This window comes from Plectropomus leopardus, chromosome 14, assembly GCF_008729295.1.
Source record: "Plectropomus leopardus isolate mb chromosome 14, YSFRI_Pleo_2.0, whole genome shotgun sequence".
In the NCBI taxonomy this organism is placed as follows: Eukaryota; Metazoa; Chordata; class Actinopteri; order Perciformes; family Serranidae; genus Plectropomus; species Plectropomus leopardus.
The window spans coordinates 11,008,675-11,021,419 of NC_056476.1; positions in this window are offsets into that span (position 1 = coordinate 11,008,675).

Sequence of the window (12,745 nt, forward strand, 5' to 3'; positions counted from 1 at the left end):
GACTAAATTTTGAGAGAGTAGACATAAAAATTGAGGCCCAAAAGCACAGTGAACTTGTGTTTGAGACTGATGGTCTTGGAAAAGTTGAAGTAAAGTTGGAGGGCATGCACATACAAAAACTTTTGCCGGTGGTAGATCAAAAAAATTAAGGCAAAACTTAAACAGAAGAGCCGCACATTCTATTAAAAGTTAACAGTAATCTATAATTTCGCAACATTTCAATCTAACAGAGATCAGAGATCAATCTCTGTTCAATCAAAATGTTGCACAATTAAAAATTACTGGGAGCTTTTAATACAGTGTGCAGATCTTCTTCCTCTAATTCTTACAAATTAATTAATATTAATAACAACAACAAAAAAAACAACCAAGAAAAAAACAGAAACACAGAAATGACTAGAGAAAAAAAACCTTTAATATTAAAATAATTATATAAAATATTTTAAAATGTATAATACTAGTATAAAGTTCTCTGGACATTTCCCCCCTAGCTTTAAACAAAATAATTTTCCAAATCTGCAAATTTCTTGAAATTTGCAGGACATTTCTTGCCAAGTTGCTTATTGCCTCCCCATGATTTTGAAATAAATTGCACAAATTTGCTCTGTGTCAAAAGCTTTAAATACTTGTAAAAGGCATCTAAATGCAGCACAAAAAAATTGTGTTGACACAGGTTTCAGAGGGTTAAACGCCACTGGTTACACCACAAATCAAGGACCTTTTTTTGTTTATATAACGTCAGAAGGTGGGAAGAGATACTCAAGATCACTAAAAAAAGAAATCGTTACATTAAATTACTGATCGACTTACCGGGGACACTTTAAACCCGGACATACTGTCTCAAAAAGAAAGCTAAAGAAACTAGCTTACCTCCATTGCAGTGCGGTACGTCCCATCCAGCTCTGCTGTGTTTACTCAACATTCCCAGCTGTAAAAAACGGAAAGAGACATTTTCCTTAGTCTTACCATGGACCATAACATACATTAGGGAAGCGTTTAAGACATATTTATACTCGGAGGTAACACACACACAAGACTCAAATGTGACAGAAATGGCTGACTGTTGAGCTGTTGTTTAAATAATCAATTAACAGCGACACATCAAAGCCCAAACAGGAGATTCAGGTGTTGTTATTGTCGTGGTTTGACAGCACAGGCCTGCCTCCCTTACAAAAAATATGTCGCCGCATGGAGCTCTTACCGTTGGCCTTTCCTCCTCCGCTGTGTCAGGTAAAAGAGTGAACCCACAGGGAGATTTTTTATGTAATAGCCGTCTTGTTTTCGTTTTCTTTAGGCTGCCTTTTGTAGTCAAACATTAGGCAGTTTCATTTTCGAAACAGCTAGCAATGTGGCGTCTGTCATAGCTGACGGACGGGGATATTATCCAATCAGAGAGAGAGTTCCCTAACTGTAGGAGGAGCAGCCAATCAGGTGCGGTCAGAGGCGGGTTCCAAGGATTGTTGCGTATAAATGAAATGTCAGCGACACGCCCTGCATGAGCCTCCATGACATTACTGAGGTTTGTCTGATTACAGTAAAACGGGTCTTTACTACCATCGCGCGGCCGTTTTTAGTAGTACTACAATATAATTACAGAGGTACTGTCATATTAAAAGTGCACTCTTGATGATGCTGCCACATGTAAGCCTGCATTGAAAATAATAAGAGTAATAATTCCTGTTATTGCACAGATTTTAATGGAAAGATTTACCTAATAAATACGGGCACACATTAAATAAGTAAATTTATCTGTGAATGCAAGTGTTATGTCTGCTTTTGGATCCTGCTCTATATTTTGTTAAATATTTTGGAGTTGTGCATGCTGCTATTTGTTTACCACAATTGATACACTTCCAATTAAATAATTTCAAGTAATTAGAACTTAGTATTTCAACATAAATACAAATATGCTTAATTTCTTTACAGGCATGATCATAGGCTATATGCTCTCAACATAGATGGACAATAATATTTCTAATACTAAATGAATAACAGTAATAATAATCAGTGGTTTCTTTAGCTTAAGTGGAGTGTGAAATTCTTATTTTCCCTATAACTGGCAATCAAATGGTTAAGAAAAATATATTATTAAAAACATAGACCTCACTCGTCATGCCTTGAAACCTCTATGTGAAAAGCACCTGAAGCTGATGGTTTGCATGTATTTTTTCTGTAGAGGACTAAAAATATGCTTTAAAAAAGCAGACATTCAGACATGGATAATGTGTCCACTTCTCTCAATGTTGTTATTGTTTTCATGTCAAATATGGCTGAGAGCAAACTAAGGCAAGATGCTGGAAACGTTCTTGGTCAAACTTTAAAACTTTGACTCATCTTGAGTTAAAATAAACAAATACTGAGACTGAAAAGCGCAGTACGACTTATTAATACAAAATGAATACTGCTAATAATTTTCTGAAGCTGTTATTTGCCTGTGTGTCGTGTTTCAATGAGAATACAGTAGATGGGGTGCAAGAGCTGACTCCACAGCATCGACATGATGCTTTGCAAAGCGGAGCTCACCTTCTGTCGCTCTCTGCTCTGATGAATATTCATATGTGATTGTTAAGCCTCTGGAGTGACAGCTGGGCTTTTGTTCACGGTGTCACTGAGTTAGTTATACTGTTAACACCAATCACTGTGCATGTGTGTAGGTTACATGTGCATGTGTGTGTACCATTGTGTATTGAATTTAGGGTAATGACGATTTCATTAACCTATCTCCCCAGACAGCGAGGTTTTCACCACACAGACATATGACAGAAAACTCTTATTTTCTTACATTTATTCAATAAAGCTTTTTCTCGCTTTCTACCCTTTAATTTGTTTTTTCCCCCTTTATGTAGCTATTTCTGAGAGTGTGTCTGTTTGTGTGTGTGTGTAGAGATTTAAAAAAAAAGGCAGGGTGTCTTGAATCAGGGGGGAGTCTGTGTAATCCAGTTATTATAGTGATCTGGGTAATTTAATCTGTTCTGATTAGGATTAGGCTTCGTTCGGTTTAATCCAGTTGAAAAAGTCTGCCACAGCAGAGCTCACCAGCTGATAAACACCAAACAGTAACTGGGATATAAAAGTAATTTAATTTGCATTTCAAAGTTTACCATGTAGCAGTGTCTCTGATACATCTTCACCTAATTTAGACTGTGTTAAAACTGCTTCATTGTGCAGGGAAATTTAAAGGAGCAGTGTGCAAAATTTAGGGGGACTTAGTGGCATCTAGCACTGAGGGTTGTACATAGCAACCACCTGATACTTCTATGGGTTATAATTCCTTCACTGTTCATTGTTCAAGAGGTTTTTACTGTGAGTCAAATTAGATGCAGATATCTCTTCCTCTCCAAAACAAACAGACTAAGTGATTTAAAGTGGTAAAAAAAAGCGTTTTTCTTATGCTGTTTGGCTCATTGTGGAGGGGCTTCTATCTAAGGTCGCTGACGTGAAAACATGAATGCCCCTTTCTAAAGCCAATGTGTGGTTTGTCTGTTCTGGGCTACTGTAGAAATATGGCGGTGCAGCATGACAAGGACCCGCCTCTTATTTAGATATAAACCGCTCATACTACGGCAGGCTGTTGTCATGCACTGTGTGTATGTTTTTCTCTGAAAATTAATGCACCTACATTTGTACATATTCTCTGTATTCATGAGCTAGTATTTTGTGAATAATCCACATTTTTGGGAAGGCTGCTATCATGTGACCAATATGCTGACAGGAGTAAAGAATGCAAAAGGAAGTGGTCCCGTAAGGGCAGCAGGTAGAGGTGATGGATGGATCACAAATCAAGACTTTCGCCAGGAGACCGGTGTTTGGAAATGAGTGAGCTTTGAGTAATTTTAAGGTACATTGTCAACATGTTTCTTTTCCCAAATCTAACCTCCATAACTATGTTAAATGCATAACTTTACTTCAGTAAAGAATGGCATCTGTGATGCGTTAATTCATAGGACATTACTGTATTGTGAGCGGATGCTTGTGTGTATGTGTGTGTGTGAGTGTGTGTTGCATTTTTGTATGATCATATGAACCGCTGTACGAGGTCTGAGGTAACAAAAACACAGTGATTCTTATTTTCAGGTGATTTTACATTAAAGAAAACATACTCTTATTATTTTCCATTTTTGCCAATATATCCCGCTAAATATACACACTGGACCTTTAAGGGTAAAATTGCAGATGTTACAAAAAAATCATAAAGGTTGGGATTGTCTGGCATATCTTTCTGAAAAAAAAACCCCTCCACAATATATGAAATACAAACAAAAAGTACCCAGAACTGATACAGAAAAAATAGTTTTTCAAAAGTAAAATAAAAGTAAGGTTGGAGCTCATCTACTTTTACTTCACTAAAATACAGTTTTCATACCAAAGTTTTCACTAAATTCTTCATTTCCACACATATTATGAATAAACAGTCTGTGTGTTGTATGATATGACTGGACTATTGTGTGTGTATGTTTACGTGTGTGTGTGTAAGCATGATAGTGGTCTGCTGGAGGCTATAGCCGGCTGATTAAATTACCCCACTGTCTGTCGGGAATTAGGAGGTTGCATTGACAGCTAATTTGGTGCAAAGACGTGCTGTCATGCTGCCATGGGTGGTGCTGGGATACTCGGGATGGGGGTGGGGTATAGTGGCAGGTGGGGGTGCCCGGAAGAGGGGGGCAGGGAAAAGGGAATTCAGATGAAGACTTCTCTCTAGAGCGACTTAATTAGATCAAGCTCCTTCCTGTATGTGCACCCATGTGAACTCAACACAGCAGGTATGAAATCTATACACACACAGGCATGTTCACGGGGCAACACTGGACTCCATTAAAAAAATTTAAATTGTGCCTTGTCTTCCTCTCCCTGCTGGTACCCCTGGGGCCGCTTTCAAACAGCCATAATTGTCCCTCTTCCTGTGGCGTTTGGCAATTAAACAATAAAAGACTGTTTTTATCTGTTGTCATTATCACATTGAAAGATTATGTTTTTTAAATATTGTGAGTCATGATTCAGTTTTTGACTTAATTATGTCTACTTATATCGCTTTTCAAAATTAGTGTGTGTAGGTGTTTCTTGTAAAAATAGGAAAACCCGATAAAAGAGGCTATAGACCTGATTCCCATGACTACTGCAGAGTCAAAACACAAAAGGCAGATGTTAGCGGGTGTTAGTGGGGTTTTTTGCAGTGGGAAAGGGACTTTATAGTTACAGGGTTGTAGCCACAATCCGCAGTCTCCCAAACCCTTAACTTTTCAATTAGTTATTTTGGTTTTTCCAGTCCTGTTACCAGAAAACATGTTGGTATTGTACATTGCTGGAAACCACAGGTATGTTATATTTGTACTTTCATATGTATCAAAACCTATCATTATTTCTAAAGTGATAGAGTTCAGATTTAGTATATTTCTTTTCAGGAGGAGGTGATGGTGCATAGTGTGATGCCTAGGTGAGATAGCTGCCAAGCAGCAGACAGCAGCAGACCACTTTTTAAGACCAAAAAATACAAGTAGTTTTTAACAAGAGGCTGGGACATTTCCACCTCTGTTTGGGATGAACAAAAGCCAAAACATCATGTTTTTCTAACAAAGTTGTTTTTGTGCCTAAACCAAAATATCCCCCAAACATCACCCGTATTATTTTTAATGGAACAGAAAGGGGAAAATTGATCATAAGATCTAATGCTAAAGCATTGATGGTTATAGTAGAGTGAAGAACATAAGAGCGAGATAAAATGAACAAAAGCCATCCAGGATGCAAGATGTTAAAGAGAAAAAAACACAAGAAGGTGAAATTTGCAGATTTGCACAAATTGTATGCTTTTTCTTTGTTTAATATTTAATATTATTATCATTGTGTGTAAGGTAAGTTCTTTATTTGCATCGATATCAAATTAGCTCTTCTTAAATATGTTAAATATAAAGGATAATGACTTTTTTGGGAGGTTGGGTGGCTGGTTGAGGGTGCTGAATGTACAAGGTACAGTGATGGGGAAAAAAGTCTTCTTTTTTTGCCATGTATATTATATTCCCCGTATTGCCCTTTTTCGGCCCCTTATTTTCCCTGACAGACGTCTTAGACACTTGTGGACATAAAATGACACATCTAGAGAATGAGCAAGGCATCTAAATCATTGTGATCATTGTGGGGTTCATCTGGTATATGATAAAAATAGTAATCACATCAAAAGTTTGAATAGAGATATATAAAACTAATAGAATAAATCTGTGTGGAGGACAGGACAGGACAGGACAGGACAGGACAGGACAGGACAGGACAGGACAGGACAGGAGGTCAAGCTTTCTTTCATAAATTGCTGATCTGGCACCGTTGGCTTAATGAGTTATTTTAAAATAGTCCACAGCTGTCTGCAGATAGAAGTTCACTCCACGGTCTGCTGAGAGTAATTACAACATGAACACCTACATTTTATTCCAAACAAAAAGAAGCCTGGTCAGTAACTTTCCCCCAAAATGACCTCCTTTAGTCCTTCTTTCTACTCGGAAATATGATGTCATTTTTCAGTCCAGAGCTAAAGTCTGTGTGTGTTTGCGTGTGTGTTGCATGAGTCATACAGATCGGGTGACATCATATATATGTCACTCTCTGAGAGTGTGTGTGTGTGTGTGGGGAGGTGTGCAGCAGACATGAATGCATGAATCATTGTGTCGTTCAGTATATTTATCCCCGGGGAATGAACTCTGACACCAGACTGCATGGATGTCCCTGAGCAACACAAGAGCAGCTCGGCGTCTTTGTTGTCATTTTTTCCACTTGACTCTTTTTCAACCTTTGTAATATGAGGGAGCGGCTTAAAAATATGTATTCATTATCTATTGATATAATTTAGAATATGAACCCACCAAAAAGAAGCAGAAGAAAAGAAAAAAGAAAATCAGTGACCTCTCCAGACTTGTCCTTGTTGTCCCCCGTGTATCAAAAATTAATCAATATGTGTGTCCAGACATGCAAATGTCCTTCAGACGTGGTCACTAGACAGAAAGGTTAATGGTCTATAGTTAAAGTCTTATAGTTAAATATAGTGTCCACTTTGACTGATACTGCATTTTTTAAGTAGGCCTTTTTTAAGTGCATAAAATATCAACCCCTGTTTGAGCTGTTTCTACAAACCGGAAGCGCGCCGGCTGCCAGCGACTGTATGTAATACATATAACACGAATCCTTCAAAAATCCCTAACTATCACTTTAAGGCTATCTTGTGATTTTAGAAGATGTTTAATTTGATCAAACATAACTCTGGTTCCCTCACAACCAACAGGGGCATTCAGTTGATACTGTATCCATAACTGGACTATTAGAAAAGGTAATATTTAAGTGTTTGTGTTCAAATGTTTTGTTTTAATTTTGTGTGTGTCGATGTGTTGATGAATGACTAATGTGGAAACATTACTGGTGTGGACAGTTTGCCATCCACTGGCCAGCAGAAGTTTAATACAGAGTAATTCAAAGTAAATTAAATTAGATAGACTAAGTGGCCTCATCTGCTCGATATTACATTTCCTTGAGTGTGTGTGTGTGTGTGTGAGAGAGAGAGTTTATTTATGTGAGCCATTGTGAACCACATAAACCATAATATAGATTGATGAAAACAAGTTTTTAATAAGGCTGTTGCAGTTATTTTAATCAAAATGTATGTCTTGTATTGCCTGAAGAGCGACTTTGCTGTATTGCAGATTGCTATAAATAAATGTTACAAATATTTGTCTATTTAAATTATGTAAGAAGAGGGCATTTGTAAAGCACTTTTGATGGGGTTTATTTATAATAAATAAATAAATGAATAATTCTAAAAATAAAATAATTTAAATTAAAAAACTGCAATAGAAAAAAATCAAAAAACAATAACAAGAATAAAATGAATTAGTAGCAAGAAAAACCTACCATAAATAAATACAGTTTTTTTTTAAATGGCTTATTTTAAACTTATAAGAAGACGGCATCTTTTAATGTATTTTTGATGGGGTTTAATTATTGATCACATATTCTAGAGAGTTTTTTTGAATTTCACTCCATTGCATCAAATAAGACCAAACAATGCTTCTTTATCTCTCTGGATCCATTTGAAAAGTCAAAAGAGAGCTTGTTGAGGATCTAATTTAGCCTCCAGGCCTTGTTTTGGATTGTCCCATTTCACCAGTTAACCAGTGCAAAGTAAGGTTGATGATCAATCGGACTATTTTTCACACTGAGTTTCTCTGCGTCCCTTTGATTCAGCGCGTCCTCTCAGGCGGCCGTAAACAGACGTGTCTGCGGGGAGAGAGTGGGGTCACAGGAGAGGGGGACCAGAAAGAGGCCAATAAATGAGAAGAGATTTATGGACGCTCCACACATAAAACTGATTGGCTGTGACATTGTGAGTGATGTCTATTAACCCATGCAACATATGACATATGCACGCAAACACACACTCACACCCCGGATACGTGTGTTAAATTATATGCTTGTGTAAGTGTTGCTGTCAGCCTCATGTACATACAGATGAAGACGCTGTGGATGGCAGCTTTGAGCTCTTCAGTAATCTGTCTGCATTTTCACTCAGAGAACCACCTATTGACGATCTGTCTACAACACACACTTCTCTCTGATTTACACACCCACACACACACATTCAGTGTAGCAGTAAGAGGAGAAGGAGACATCAAGGAGAAAGAGAGAAAGACCGAGAGCTGTGGTCAGATGAGTAAGCAGAGTTCTGCTCCTGACTCGTCAGAAACAAAATCTATCCCACTATTCACCGCTGAGGGTCACTCAGTCCTGGTGTTGTCATGGTAATGAGAATTTAATAACTCAGGCTTTCTGATGTTTGTGTGTGTCAATGCATGTGTGTGTTCTTGTATACATGTGCATGTCAGAAGAGTTGGGTCGATGGCTTTTAGGCATGTACTCACAGACAGCATTGACCCCCCTCTACATTTCCACTCCAGGGATTTTTCTGTGCAAATTTGTGTCCTGTTACATTTGGTAGTTATTGACTTTCATGCAGACCGAGATTAAAAATGATGTTAAGAGCATTTGTTTTATACATCCTGGAGTACCATTCGGGAGGGGTTTAGGGCAGGCAGTACGAAGTGAAAGAAAGTTTCAGCCCAGTCGCCCAGAAGAAAATCTCGACATTGTCCCCCCAACATCACCCATATGAAAACCTCAAACCTCAAAAACTTGAAAACCTTAAATATGCAACACGTTTTGTTACGTATCATATTAATGTTTTTAAACTGACTGTCATCAGGAAGTGGAGGTATTGGTGGATGGCGTGTCACCTTGGCGAGATTACTGTTCAAGACCAACAAACAACAAAACTGGTTGTGTTTAGCAAGTCGTTGCATTTTCAGCAGCTTTTAAGGCATCAAATGTGCGTGTTTTTTTTGCGACCGGTTCCTGTTTTAGAGCGGGGCCACTGGCACAAAAAGCTATTGTTATTGATGGGATAGTTCCACGAAAAGTGATTGTTTCTTACCAAGACATCAGTGTGTTTCCTGCCAGAATAGTGCCACAAAAAGCTGTTGTGTTTTACCAAGACTTTGCTACTTTCCTGAGCGGACTGTGCCCCGAAAGCAAATTATTTTAATTCAAAAAATGAATTTTTACTTATCATAACCATGTGGGTTTTGTGCCTAAATTACACATTAACCACTGCGTCATTGAAATGTAAAGTTTCAATGTATCCGCCCCATAATAATGTGGATTGTAACCTACAAAAGGTACAATCCCGGCATTTTTTTCTGGTATCAGGGCTGAAGTTTTAGCCAACATTTTATTTACTAAAAAAAAATCAACAAAATATATTTTGTGTCATTATAATGTTGATTAAAACTATAGGTCACAACTAATGATTATTTTCATTATCGATTAATCTATTATTTTTTTTTTTTTGAAAAGTCAATAATCCTTCAGTCTACAAAACATCAAACTAATATGTCTATCACAGGTTTCCAGACCTCACAGGAAATTCAAAATGTCTTTCTTGTCAGTAGTAGACAGTAAAAACAACCCCAAAACATTCAGTTTACTATGATATAAAGCTAAGAAATGCAGTAAATTCTCATACTGTGTTACAGAAGTTGGAACCAGATCACTTTTTTCTTGGTAAATGATTTAATTGAACAAATGATTATTAAAATTGTTGCACATTAATTTTCAGTTCATCAACTAATTGATTTATCAACTAATTGTTTCAGCTCTACTTCACATAATCTGAATTGTTCTGGTGTTATAAACCGCCCTCATTACCTAAAAACAAACACTTAAAATAAACTCAGGTAAATTCACATCAGCTTCTATAAACACACAGGCCGATCAACATCTCCAAATACAGGAGGAATATAAAACTCCGCTTTTCTCACAAAATGGCCAATCATGTCAGTGTCCTTCAGAGCAAGACTTGATTAAATTTTTAAAAGAAACACTTCTGAGAAAACAACAGAGATAATTGTAGAGTCCATTATGACTCGTAAGTGCTGCTGCGGGCCGGCTAATCACACCGACACGATGCTGTCACCTCTGTTAGTCCTGTATCAACAAACCCAAATGCAGCGCTACTATATGACACTGGCAGTTGTTTTTAGTGCTTGTAAATGAATATTTAGGGTGAATTGTTGCCACTGACAAAAAAAAAAACATCTGACAAGACTTGATATTTCTATATATATTTAAATAGTTTAAGATCACTAACCAACTGTGCAATACTGACTTTACTGTACAATAACCTGTGCAGTAATTCGGCTGTGCAGTATTCTAGCATTAATGTTACATTCATAACATATACCTGTACTGACAATAACTGTGATATTTAAAAGTGAAATATTGATACTGTGTTTATAATACAAACATGATAATATCGTCTAAATTATCTAATGCCTTTTGAAAAAATATCTATTTCTTTTGCGATCTGACTTTGTGTCCCCTCTCCAGCATCATCTGGTTGCCTTTCCCCTGTCCAATGAGTTTAACAGTGTAATTGCTTTTCTTTTTATACATGCATGTCAAGTTATAGCTACAGACTCCAGCTCCAACTCTACTCTTATTTTGAGTGGTTTTTTATTTTCTATTTTTTAAATTCTCTATGCTTTTAAATAAGAGCAATTTTAAAGTGACTCAATTTCATAAAGTATTTATGTTTTTGTTTGTATCCAAGGAGTGCTGTATGACCTATATTTATTAATTAACTATAATAATGTTATTTTGGAGAACTTGTGGTGTGTATTGTGAGTTTTATTCATAGTTTTAATCTACTGTTCCAGTGTTAACCTGATTAATATTATTTATACACAACTCCTCCAGTTTTAAGTCCAGAAACCCTTTTTAAAGTTAAGAGTAAGTGTGTGATGGTCTGTGCTGCGTCATATTAAAGATTATAAAGCTTGTATCTCATTTCCTGAATGTGTATGTGTATGTGAGTGTGTATCCCTGCACACACTTCTAACAAAAAAAGGGGGCCTGTTGTTGGGGCTGTAGCTTTTGAACTGTCTCAGTGATGAAGATGGAGGGCAGTTAAATAATACTTTTAGGCGTGCATGCAGGAGGCCCCGTCTATACCTCCAGGGCTCCAGAGGGAACAGGCTGAGCTTCACAATGCTTTGCCCCAGAGAGGCCTCACCCTGCTGGGCTCCTGATGGCTGCACCTGGCCCCCCTGCTCCTCCTCCTATCCAACAAGACTTTTTTTTTTTTTTAGGAAAGATCATACAGAAATATTAACTCTACCCCTCTCACTCTTTCTCTCTTTGTGTGAGTTTGACACATAGGGTGCTGGGGGGGAGGGTTCTACTGTCTGTTTCTACTGTGTAATATAAATGCAAAAGTTGGCACATGGGGAAATAAAAGCTGTATTATAATTTTAATTCTGTGGTTGCTTTGTGTGTCTTTGTGGTTATTTTATGTCTTATTGTGGATGTTTTTTGTAGTTGTGAGTCTCTTTGTGTCTCTTTGCAGCTTTTTTGCATCTCTTTGTAGAAGTTTTGCATCCCTTTGAGGTTGCTTTATGTTTCCTTGTAGCCATTTTGAATCTCTCTGGTTATTTTGTGGTTGTTTTGTCCCTTTACATTCTCATTGTGAGTGTCCTTGTGTCTCTATGCAGCAGTTTCGCATCTCTTTTAAGTACTTTTGTGTCTCTTTGGCGTTGTTGTATATTTCTATGTAGCCTTTTTTAATTTCTTTGTCTTTTGTGTGTCTTTGTGGTCATTTTGTCTCTTTGTTGTTGTTTTGCCCCCTTTTTTTATAGTCATTGCGAGTATTTTTGTGTCTCTTTGCAGCTGTTTCACGTCCTTTTTTAGTCATTTTGTCTCCTTTGTTCTCATTTTATGTTTGTGGTCATCTTGAGTCTCTTCCTGGTCAGTACACATTTAAATGACATTTTGCAGGTGAAGGCCAGGGGCCCCTGACACTTTGGGACCTGGGGCCTGTGCTCAGTAGGTCTGTTTATTAATGAATCCTTTAAAGTCCATCTTTAGAAAGGGCTTATAAAATGTAACAAAAGACTTTACTGATTAATTAATGGTTTACCAATATTTTACGGATCAGTTTTGAGCATAATCTTTAGCTTTTGGGTCATCCACAAAAGCACTAATAAAGAGTGATAAACCATCAGATCTGCTGTTATACGATTAATAATCAGTCATCAAAGCTAACAGGACTCAAGTCTGCAGACATAGATGTAAGTCATTAATAGAGGGTTTTTACAATAATGCAAGTTTGCAATTGTAAGTGTTAATTATATAGTGTTAATAAATGCAGTTTGGTTCAGGA